The sequence below is a fragment of the Lithobates pipiens genome, unplaced genomic scaffold (genome assembly GCF_037356315.1).
Source record: "Lithobates pipiens isolate NorthernLeopardFrog02 unplaced genomic scaffold, aLitPip1_a1.2 Scaffold_18, whole genome shotgun sequence".
Classification (NCBI taxonomy): Eukaryota; Metazoa; Chordata; class Amphibia; order Anura; family Ranidae; genus Lithobates; species Lithobates pipiens.
Window position 1 is genome coordinate 580303533 of NW_027507758.1, and position 11639 is coordinate 580315171.

The 11639-nt window shown below is 53.3% G+C and overlaps 4 non-coding genes across 4 annotated transcripts; all 4 read left to right on the forward strand.

The window, feature by feature from the left end:
* Positions 1-3: 3 nt before the first annotated feature.
* On the forward strand, positions 4-76 carry TRNAA-AGC (transfer RNA alanine (anticodon AGC)). The gene has a single exon. It is a non-coding gene; the product is annotated as a tRNA-Ala (tRNA).
* A 2139-nt stretch (positions 77-2215) lies between these two features.
* Positions 2216-2288, forward strand: TRNAA-AGC (transfer RNA alanine (anticodon AGC)). The gene has a single exon. It is a non-coding gene; the product is annotated as a tRNA-Ala (tRNA).
* Positions 2289-5598: 3310 nt separating this feature from the next.
* Positions 5599-5671, forward strand: TRNAA-AGC (transfer RNA alanine (anticodon AGC)). Its single transcript has one exon. It is a non-coding gene; the product is annotated as a tRNA-Ala (tRNA).
* Positions 5672-10022: 4351 nt separating this feature from the next.
* Positions 10023-10095, forward strand: TRNAA-AGC (transfer RNA alanine (anticodon AGC)). The gene has a single exon. It is a non-coding gene; the product is annotated as a tRNA-Ala (tRNA).
* The last annotated feature ends 1544 nt before the right edge of the window (positions 10096-11639 follow it).

Sequence of the window (11639 nt, forward strand, 5' to 3'; positions counted from 1 at the left end):
AAAGGGGGATTAGCTCAAATGGTAGAGCGCTCGCTTAGCATGCGAGAGGTAGCGGGATCGATGCCCGCATTCTCCAAATGCAGCTTTCCTGATTTGCCAGGAGACACCTTGCTTTTGTGTTTGATGTTGAAGCTTGGAACCGAGCGCCGTGAGCAACATGGGAAGCCGGAGTCCTCCTCATAACGCGTGCCAAGGCGTTGCCACGTTTTTGTGGTGGCAACTGTGGCTTCAGCCAAAGTCACGTAGGCAGTGTTGGACAAAAGCAATCTAGTAAACAAAGCACGAGCAGGCCTCCATGGCCAAGAGACAATATTTCATTAGCGCAAAAGGTGCCAGTGCCATGCTTACGCTGAGAGCTTTGGACTCGTTGAATCACCTGAATCAGGTTCAACTTCTCTTTGTGTGCGAAAGAAAGGCCTTTGGGCCCGCACGCAAGCAAATATCGATTGGCATAGGAAAGGGCAACGTAGCAGAGGATGGTTTCGATCCATCGACCTCTGGGTTATGGGCCCAGCACGCTTCCGCTGCGCCACTCTGCTCTTGTCGCTGACCAACCTCAACAACCACATGTGGATGTAGTTTGCCAGCGATTCCCACGGGGAGTGGGTCCATGTGGCAAAGTCACAATGTAGACGACTAGGCGTTTCCATTGATTTTCGACCAGCGAATCCCAAGTCAAGCGTGGGCGAGAGCTGGACTCTCCTAGACCAGCTGAGCGAGGGTGGTGGCAAGTGGCCCGGCGTGGAGCATTGGTGGTTAAGCGGTAGAATTCTCGCCTGCCACGCGGGAGGCCCGGGTTCAATTCCCGGCCAATGCAATTATGGGCTCTTTGTGTTTGCAGCGCTCTCCCCCAATTTCCAGCCCCGTGGAGTGCATCAAGGCACAAGGTGTTTCTTGTCGAGAATGTACTAGGCGGTGTGAGTGCTTTTTGAAACCAGCCTTCTCCCAATTACATCATTGAAACCCATGGGGCCATACCTCTGAAGGGGCTCAGTTGTCAAAGGTCGTAGGAGGGAAAAAAAAGGGGGGTGCAAACCTTCTACGCTAGGAAAGCGGGTGGCTCTCCTGGTGTCTAGCGGCCAGAGCAGGTTGTGGATTTCGCAAAACTGACTATATTTTACACATAGCCCAGGAGAGGACAGGGATCAGCCATAGCGCAAGCAACACACTCGAGCAAAGGGGGATTAGCTCAAGTGGCAGAGCGCTCGCTTTGCATGCGAGAGGTAGCGGGATCGATGCCCGCATTCTCCAAACGCAGCTTTCCTGGTTTCACGGGAGGCACCTTGCTTTTGTGTTTGATGTTGAAGCTTGGAACCGAGCGCCGTGAGCAACATGGGAAGCCGGAGTGCTCCTCATAACATGTGCCAAGGCATTGCCACGTTTTTGTGGTGGCATCTGTGGCTTCAGCCAAAGTCACGTAGGCAGTATTGGACAAAAGCAATCAATTAAAGAAAGCACGACCAGGCTTCCATGGCCAAGAGACAATATTCCATTAGGGGGAAAGGTGCCAGTGCCATGCTTACGCTGAGAGCTTTGGACTCGTTGAATCACCTGAATCAGGTTCAACTTCTCTTTGTGTGCGAAAGAAAGGCCTTTGGGCCCGCAAGCAAATATCGATTGGCATAGGAAAAGGCAACGTAGCAGAGGATGGTTTCGATCCATCGACCTCTGGGTTATGGGGCCAGCACGCTTCCGCTGCGCCACTCTGCTCTTGTCGCTGGCCGTCCTCATGGATTTCGACAAGCGAATCCCAAGTCAAGCGTGGGCGAGAGCTGGACTCTCCTAGGCCAGCTGAGCGAGGGTGGTGGCGCCTGGCCCGGCGTGGAGCATTGGTGGTTCAGTGGTAGAATTCTCGCCTGCCACGCGGGAGGCCCGGGTTCGATTCCCGGCCAATGCAATTATGGGCTCTTGGTGTTTGTAGCTCTCTCCCCCAATTTCCAGCCCCATGGAATGCCTCAAGGCACAAGGTGTTTCTTGTCGAGAATGTATTAGGCGGTGTGAGTGCTTTTTGAAACCACCTTCTCCCAATGACATCATTGAAACCCATGGGGCCATACTTCAGAAGGGGCTCAGTTGTCCAAGGTCTTGGGGGAGTGGCTCTCCTGGTGTCTAGCGGCCAGAGCAAGTTGTGGATTTAGCAAAACTGCCTATAGTTTACACATAGCCCAGGAGAGGACAGGGATCAGCCATAGCACAAGCAACAACCTCAAGCAAAGGGGGATTAGCTCAAATGGTAGAGCGCTCGCTTAGCATGCGAGAGGTAGCGGGATCGATGCCCGCATTCTCCAAATGCAGCTTTCCTGATTTGCCAGGAGACACCTTGCTTTTGTGTTTGATGTTGAAGCTTGGAACCGAGCGCCGTGAGCAACATGGGAAGCCGGAGTCCTCCTCATAACGCGTGCCAAGGCGTTGCCACGTTTTTGTGGTGGCAACTGTGGCTTCAGCCAAAGTCACGTAGGCAGTGTTGGACAAAAGCAATCTAGTAAACAAAGCACGAGCAGGCCTCCATGGCCAAGAGACAATATTTCATTAGCGCAAAAGGTGCCAGTGCCATGCTTACGCTGAGAGCTTTGGACTCGTTGAATCACCTGAATCAGGTTCAACTTCTCTTTGTGTGCGAAAGAAAGGCCTTTGGGCCCGCACGCAAGCAAATATCGATTGGCATAGGAAAGGGCAACGTAGCAGAGGATGGTTTCGATCCATCGACCTCTGGGTTATGGGCCCAGCACGCTTCCGCTGCGCCACTCTGCTCTTGTCGCTGACCAACCTCAACAACCACATGTGGATGTAGTTTGCCAGCGATTCCCACGGGGAGTGGGTCCATGTGGCAAAGTCACAATGTAGACGACTAGGCGTTTCCATTGATTTTCGACCAGCGAATCCCAAGTCAAGCGTGGGCGAGAGCTGGACTCTCCTAGACCAGCTGAGCGAGGGTGGTGGCAAGTGGCCCGGCGTGGAGCATTGGTGGTTAAGTGGTAGAATTCTCGCCTGCCACGCGGGAGGCCCGGGTTCGATTCCCGGCCAATGCAATTATGGGCTCTTTGTGTTTGCAGCGCTCTCCCCCAATTTCCAGCCCCGTGGAGTGCATCAAGGCACAAGGTGTTTCTTGTCGAGAATGTACTAGGCGGTGTGAGTGCTTTTTGAAACCAGCCTTCTCCCAATTACATCATTGAAACCCATGGGGCCATACCTCTGAAGGGGCTCAGTTGTCAAAGGTCGTAGGAGGGAAAAAAAAGGGGGGTGCAAACCTTCTACGCTAGGAAAGCGGGTGGCTCTCCTGGTGTCTAGCGGCCAGAGCAGGTTGTGGATTTCGCAAAACTGACTATATTTTACACATAGCCCAGGAGAGGACAGGGATCAGCCATAGCGCAAGCAACACACTCGAGCAAAGGGGGATTAGCTCAAGTGGCAGAGCGCTCGCTTTGCATGCGAGAGGTAGCGGGATCGATGCCCGCATTCTCCAAACGCAGCTTTCCTGGTTTCACGGGAGGCACCTTGCTTTTGTGTTTGATGTTGAAGCTTGGAACCGAGCGCCGTGAGAAACATGGGAAGCCGGAGTGCTCCTCATAACATGTGCCAAGGCATTGCCACGTTTTTGTTGTGGCATCTGTGGCTTCAGCCAAAGTCACGTAGGCAGTATTGGACAAAAGCAATCAATTAAAGAAAGCACGACCAGGCTTCCATGGCCAAGAGACAATATTCCATTAGGGGGAAAGGTGCCAGTGCCATGCTTACGCTGAGAGCTTTGGACTCGTTGAATCACCTGAATCAGGTTCAACTTCTCTTTGTGTGCGAAAGAAAGGCCTTTGGGCCCGCAAGCAAATATCGATTGGCATAGGAAAGGGCAACGTAGCAGAGGATGGTTTCGATCCATCGACCTCTGGGTTATGGGCCCAGCACGCTTCCGCTGCGCCACTCTGCTCTTGTCGCTGACCAACCTCAACAACCACATGTGGATGTAGTTTGCCAGCGATTCCCACGGGGAGTGGGTCCATGTGGCAAAGTCACAATGTAGACGACTAGGCGTTTCCATTGATTTTCGACCAGCGAATCCCAAGTCAAGCGTGGGCGAGAGCTGGACTCTCCTAGACCAGCTGAGCGAGGGTGGTGGCAAGTGGCCCGGCGTGGAGCATTGGTGGTTAAGTGGTAGAATTCTCGCCTGCCACGCGGGAGGCCCGGGTTCGATTCCCGGCCAATGCAATTATGGGCTCTTTGTGTTTGCAGCGCTCTCCCCCAATTTCCAGCCCCGTGGAGTGCATCAAGGCACAAGGTGTTTCTTGTCGAGAATGTACTAGGCGGTGTGAGTGCTTTTTGAAACCAGCCTTCTCCCAATTACATCATTGAAACCCATGGGGCCATACCTCTGAAGGGGCTCAGTTGTCAAAGGTCGTAGGAGGGAAAAAAAAGGGGGGTGCAAACCTTCTACGCTAGGAAAGCGGGTGGCTCTCCTGGTGTCTAGCGGCCAGAGCAGGTTGTGGATTTCGCAAAACTGACTATATTTTACACATAGCCCAGGAGAGGACAGGGATCAGCCATAGCGCAAGCAACACACTCGAGCAAAGGGGGATTAGCTCAAGTGGCAGAGCGCTCGCTTTGCATGCGAGAGGTAGCGGGATCGATGCCCGCATTCTCCAAACGCAGCTTTCCTGGTTTCACGGGAGGCACCTTGCTTTTGTGTTTGATGTTGAAGCTTGGAACCGAGCGCCGTGAGAAACATGGGAAGCCGGAGTGCTCCTCATAACATGTGCCAAGGCATTGCCACGTTTTTGTTGTGGCATCTGTGGCTTCAGCCAAAGTCACGTAGGCAGTATTGGACAAAAGCAATCAATTAAAGAAAGCACGACCAGGCTTCCATGGCCAAGAGACAATATTCCATTAGGGGGAAAGGTGCCAGTGCCATGCTTACGCTGAGAGCTTTGGACTCGTTGAATCACCTGAATCAGGTTCAACTTCTCTTTGTGTGCGAAAGAAAGGCCTTTGGGCCCGCAAGCAAATATCGATTGGCATAGGAAAAGGCAACGTAGCAGAGGATGGTTTCGATCCATCGACCTCTGGGTTATGGGCCCAGCACGCTTCCGCTGCGCCACTCTGCTCTTGTCGCTGGCCATCCTCATGGATTTCGACAAGCGAATCCCAAGTCAAGCGTGGGCGAGAGCTGGACTCTCCTAGGCCAGCTGAGCGAGGGTGGTGGCGCCTGGCCCGGCGTGGAGCATTGGTGGTTCAGTGGTAGAATTCTCGCCTGCCACGCGGGAGGCCCGGGTTCGATTCCCGGCCAATGCAATTATGGGCTCTTGGTGTTTGTAGCTCTCTCCCCCAATTTCCAGCCCCATGGAATGCCTCAAGGCACAAGGTGTTTCTTGTCGAGAATGTATTAGGCGGTGTGAGTGCTTTTTGAAACCACCTTCTCCCAATGACATCATTGAAACCCATGGGGCCATACTTCAGAAGGGGCTCAGTTGTCCAAGGTCTTGGGGGAGTGGCTCTCCTGGTGTCTAGCGGCCAGAGCAAGTTGTGGATTTAGCAAAACTGCCTATAGTTTACACATAGCCCAGGAGAGGACAGGGATCAGCCATAGCACAAGCAACAACCTCAAGCAAAGGGGGATTAGCTCAAATGGTAGAGCGCTCGCTTAGCATGCGAGAGGTAGCGGGATCGATGCCCGCATTCTCCAAATGCAGCTTTCCTGATTTGCCAGGAGACACCTTGCTTTTGTGTTTGATGTTGAAGCTTGGAACCGAGCGCCGTGAGCAACATGGGAAGCCGGAGTCCTCCTCATAACGCGTGCCAAGGCGTTGCCACGTTTTTGTGGTGGCAACTGTGGCTTCAGCCAAAGTCACGTAGGCAGTGTTGGACAAAAGCAATCTAGTAAACAAAGCACGAGCAGGCCTCCATGGCCAAGAGACAATATTTCATTAGCGCAAAAGGTGCCAGTGCCATGCTTACGCTGAGAGCTTTGGACTCGTTGAATCACCTGAATCAGGTTCAACTTCTCTTTGTGTGCGAAAGAAAGGCCTTTGGGCCCGCACGCAAGCAAATATCGATTGGCATAGGAAAGGGCAACGTAGCAGAGGATGGTTTCGATCCATCGACCTCTGGGTTATGGGCCCAGCACGCTTCCGCTGCGCCACTCTGCTCTTGTCGCTGACCAACCTCAACAACCACATGTGGATGTAGTTTGCCAGCGATTCCCACGGGGAGTGGGTCCATGTGGCAAAGTCACAATGTAGACGACTAGGCGTTTCCATTGATTTTCGACCAGCGAATCCCAAGTCAAGCGTGGGCGAGAGCTGGACTCTCCTAGACCAGCTGAGCGAGGGTGGTGGCAAGTGGCCCGGCGTGGAGCATTGGTGGTTCAGTGGTAGAATTCTCGCCTGCCACGCGGGAGGCCCGGGTTCGATTCCCGGCCAATGCAATTATGGGCTCTTTGTGTTTGCAGCGCTCTCCCCCAATTTCCAGCCCCGTGGAGTGCATCAAGGCACAAGGTGTTTCTTGTCGAGAATGTACTAGGCGGTGTGAGTGCTTTTTGAAACCAGCCTTCTCCCAATTACATCATTGAAACCCATGGGGCCATACCTCTGAAGGGGCTCAGTTGTCAAAGGTCGTAGGAGGGAAAAAAAAGGGGGGTGCAAACCTTCTACGCTAGGAAAGCGGGTGGCTCTCCTGGTGTCTAGCGGCCAGAGCAGGTTGTGGATTTCGCAAAACTGACTATATTTTACACATAGCCCAGGAGAGGACAGGGATCAGCCATAGCGCAAGCAACACACTCGAGCAAAGGGGGATTAGCTCAAGTGGCAGAGCGCTCGCTTTGCATGCGAGAGGTAGCGGGATCGATGCCCGCATTCTCCAAACGCAGCTTTCCTGGTTTCACGGGAGGCACCTTGCTTTTGTGTTTGATGTTGAAGCTTGGAACCGAGCGCCGTGAGCAACATGGGAAGCCGGAGTGCTCCTCATAACATGTGCCAAGGCATTGCCACGTTTTTGTGGTGGCATCTGTGGCTTCAGCCAAAGTCACGTAGGCAGTATTGGACAAAAGCAATCAATTAAAGAAAGCACGACCAGGCTTCCATGGCCAAGAGACAATATTCCATTAGGGGGAAAGGTGCCAGTGCCTTGCTTACGCTGAGAGCTTTGGACTCGTTGAATCACCTGAATCAGGTTCAACTTCTCTTTGTGTGCGAAAGAAAGGCCTTTGGGCCCGCAAGCAAATATCGATTGGCATAGGAAAAGGCAACGTAGCAGAGGATGGTTTCGATCCATCGACCTCTGGGTTATGGGCCCAGCACGCTTCCGCTGCGCCACTCTGCTCTTGTCGCTGGCCATCCTCATGGATTTCGACAAGCGAATCCCAAGTCAAGCGTGGGCGAGAGCTGGACTCTCCTAGGCCAGCTGAGCGAGGGTGGTGGCGCCTGGCCCGGCGTGGAGCATTGGTGGTTCAGTGGTAGAATTCTCGCCTGCCACGCGGGAGGCCCGGGTTCGATTCCCGGCCAATGCAATTATGGGCTCTTGGTGTTTGTAGCTCTCTCCCCCAATTTCCAGCCCCATGGAATGCCTCAAGGCACAAGGTGTTTCTTGTCGAGAATGTATTAGGCGGTGTGAGTGCTTTTTGAAACCACCTTCTCCCAATGACATCATTGAAACCCATGGGGCCATACTTCAGAAGGGGCTCAGTTGTCCAAGGTCTTGGGGGAGTGGCTCTCCTGGTGTCTAGCGGCCAGAGCAAGTTGTGGATTTAGCAAAACTGCCTATAGTTTACACATAGCCCAGGAGAGGACAGGGATCAGCCATAGCACAAGCAACAACCTCAAGCAAAGGGGGATTAGCTCAAATGGTAGAGTGCTCGCTTAGCATGCGAGAGGTAGCGGGATCGATGCCCGCATTCTCCAAATGCAGCTTTCCTGGTTTGCCAGGAGACACCTTGCTTTTGTGTTTGATGTTGAAGCTTGGAACCGAGCGCCGTGAGCAACATGGGAAGCCGGAGTCCTCCTCATAACGCGTGCCAAGGCGTTGCCACGTTTTTGTGGTGGCAACTGTGGCTTCAGCCAAAGTCACGTAGGCAGTGTTGGACAAAAGCAATCTAGTAAACAAAGCACGAGCAGGCCTCCATGGCCAAGAGACAATATTTCATTAGCGCAAAAGGTGCCAGTGCCATGCTTACGCTGAGAGCTTTGGACTCGTTGAATCACCTGAATCAGGTTCAACTTCTCTTTGTGTGCGAAAGAAAGGCCTTTGGGCCCGCACGCAAGCAAATATCGATTGGCATAGGAAAGGGCAACGTAGCAGAGGATGGTTTCGATCCATCGACCTCTGGGTTATGGGCCCAGCACGCTTCCGCTGCGCCACTCTGCTCTTGTCGCTGACCAACCTCAACAACCACATGTGGATGTAGTTTGCCAGCGATTCCCACGGGGAGTGGGTCCATGTGGCAAAGTCACAATGTAGACGACTAGGCGTTTCCATTGATTTTCGACCAGCGAATCCCAAGTCAAGCGTGGGCGAGAGCTGGACTCTCCTAGACCAGCTGAGCGAGGGTGGTGGCAAGTGGCCCGGCGTGGAGCATTGGTGGTTAAGTGGTAGAATTCTCGCCTGCCACGCGGGAGGCCCGGGTTCGATTCCCGGCCAATGCAATTATGGGCTCTTTGTGTTTGCAGCGCTCTCCCCCAATTTCCAGCCCCGTGGAGTGCATCAAGGCACAAGGTGTTTCTTGTCGAGAATGTACTAGGCGGTGTGAGTGCTTTTTGAAACCAGCCTTCTCCCAATTACATCATTGAAACCCATGGGGCCATACCTCTGAAGGGGCTCAGTTGTCAAAGGTCGTAGGAGGGAAAAAAAAGGGGGGTGCAAACCTTCTACGCTAGGAAAGCGGGTGGCTCTCCTGGTGTCTAGCGGCCAGAGCAGGTTGTGGATTTCGCAAAACTGACTATATTTTACACATAGCCCAGGAGAGGACAGGGATCAGCCATAGCGCAAGCAACACACTCGAGCAAAGGGGGATTAGCTCAAGTGGCAGAGCGCTCGCTTTGCATGCGAGAGGTAGCGGGATCGATGCCCGCATTCTCCAAACGCAGCTTTCCTGGTTTCACGGGAGGCACCTTGCTTTTGTGTTTGATGTTGAAGCTTGGAACCGAGCGCCGTGAGCAACATGGGAAGCCGGAGTGCTCCTCATAACATGTGCCAAGGCATTGCCACGTTTTTGTGGTGGCATCTGTGGCTTCAGCCAAAGTCACGTAGGCAGTATTGGACAAAAGCAATCAATTAAAGAAAGCACGACCAGGCTTCCATGGCCAAGAGACAATATTCCATTAGGGGGAAAGGTGCCAGTGCCTTGCTTACGCTGAGAGCTTTGGACTCGTTGAATCACCTGAATCAGGTTCAACTTCTCTTTGTGTGCGAAAGAAAGGCCTTTGGGCCCGCAAGCAAATATCGATTGGCATAGGAAAAGGCAACGTAGCAGAGGATGGTTTCGATCCATCGACCTCTGGGTTATGGGCCCAGCACGCTTCCGCTGCGCCACTCTGCTCTTGTCGCTGGCCATCCTCATGGATTTCGACAAGCGAATCCCAAGTCAAGCGTGGGCGAGAGCTGGACTCTCCTAGGCCAGCTGAGCGAGGGTGGTGGCGCCTGGCCCGGCGTGGAGCATTGGTGGTTCAGTGGTAGAATTCTCGCCTGCCACGCGGGAGGCCCGGGTTCGATTCCCGGCCAATGCAATTATGGGCTCTTGGTGTTTGTAGCTCTCTCCCCCAATTTCCAGCCCCATGGAATGCCTCAAGGCACAAGGTGTTTCTTGTCGAGAATGTATTAGGCGGTGTGAGTGCTTTTTGAAACCACCTTCTCCCAATGACATCATTGAAACCCATGGGGCCATACTTCAGAAGGGGCTCAGTTGTCCAAGGTCTTGGGGGAGTGGCTCTCCTGGTGTCTAGCGGCCAGAGCAAGTTGTGGATTTAGCAAAACTGCCTATAGTTTACACATAGCCCAGGAGAGGACAGGGATCAGCCATAGCACAAGCAACAACCTCAAGCAAAGGGGGATTAGCTCAAATGGTAGAGCGCTCGCTTAGCATGCGAGAGGTAGCGGGATCGATGCCCGCATTCTCCAAATGCAGCTTTCCTGGTTTGCCAGGAGACACCTTGCTTTTGTGTTTGATGTTGAAGCTTGGAACCGAGCGCCGTGAGCAACATGGGAAGCCGGAGTCCTCCTCATAACGCGTGCCAAGGCGTTGCCACGTTTTTGTGGTGGCAACTGTGGCTTCAGCCAAAGTCACGTAGGCAGTGTTGGACAAAAGCAATCTAGTAAACAAAGCACGAGCAGGCCTCCATGGCCAAGAGACAATATTTCATTAGCGCAAAAGGTGCCAGTGCCATGCTTACGCTGAGAGCTTTGGACTCGTTGAATCACCTGAATCAGGTTCAACTTCTCTTTGTGTGCGAAAGAAAGGCCTTTGGGCCCGCACGCAAGCAAATATCGATTGGCATAGGAAAGGGCAACGTAGCAGAGGATGGTTTCGATCCATCGACCTCTGGGTTATGGGCCCAGCACGCTTCCGCTGCGCCACTCTGCTCTTGTCGCTGACCAACCTCAACAACCACATGTGGATGTAGTTTGCCAGCGATTCCCACGGGGAGTGGGTCCATGTGGCAAAGTCACAATGTAGACGACTAGGCGTTTCCATTGATTTTCGACCAGCGAATCCCAAGTCAAGCGTGGGCGAGAGCTGGACTCTCCTAGACCAGCTGAGCGAGGGTGGTGGCAAGTGGCCCGGCGTGGAGCATTGGTGGTTAAGTGGTAGAATTCTCGCCTGCCACGCGGGAGGCCCGGGTTCGATTCCCGGCCAATGCAATTATGGGCTCTTTGTGTTTGCAGCGCTCTCCCCCAATTTCCAGCCCCGTGGAGTGCATCAAGGCACAAGGTGTTTCTTGTCGAGAATGTACTAGGCGGTGTGAGTGCTTTTTGAAACCAGCCTTCTCCCAATTACATCATTGAAACCCATGGGGCCATACCTCTGAAGGGGCTCAGTTGTCAAAGGTCGTAGGAGGGAAAAAAAAGGGGGGTGCAAACCTTCTACGCTAGGAAAGCGGGTGGCTCTCCTGGTGTCTAGCGGCCAGAGCAGGTTGTGGATTTCGCAAAACTGACTATATTTTACACATAGCCCAGGAGAGGACAGGGATCAGCCATAGCGCAAGCAACACACTCGAGCAAAGGGGGATTAGCTCAAGTGGCAGAGCGCTCGCTTTGCATGCGAGAGGTAGCGGGATCGATGCCCGCATTCTCCAAACGCAGCTTTCCTGGTTTCACGGGAGGCACCTTGCTTTTGTGTTTGATGTTGAAGCTTGGAACCGAGCGCCGTGAGCAACATGGGAAGCCGGAGTGCTCCTCATAACATGTGCCAAGGCATTGCCACGTTTTTGTGGTGGCATCTGTGGCTTCAGCCAAAGTCACGTAGGCAGTATTGGACAAAAGCAATCAATTAAAGAAAGCACGACCAGGCTTCCATGGCCAAGAGACAATATTCCATTAGGGGGAAAGGTGCCAGTGCCATGCTTACGCTGAGAGCTTTGGACTCGTTGAATCACCTGAATCAGGTTCAACTTCTCTTTGTGTGCGAAAGAAAGGCCTTTGGGCCCGCAAGCAAATATCGATTG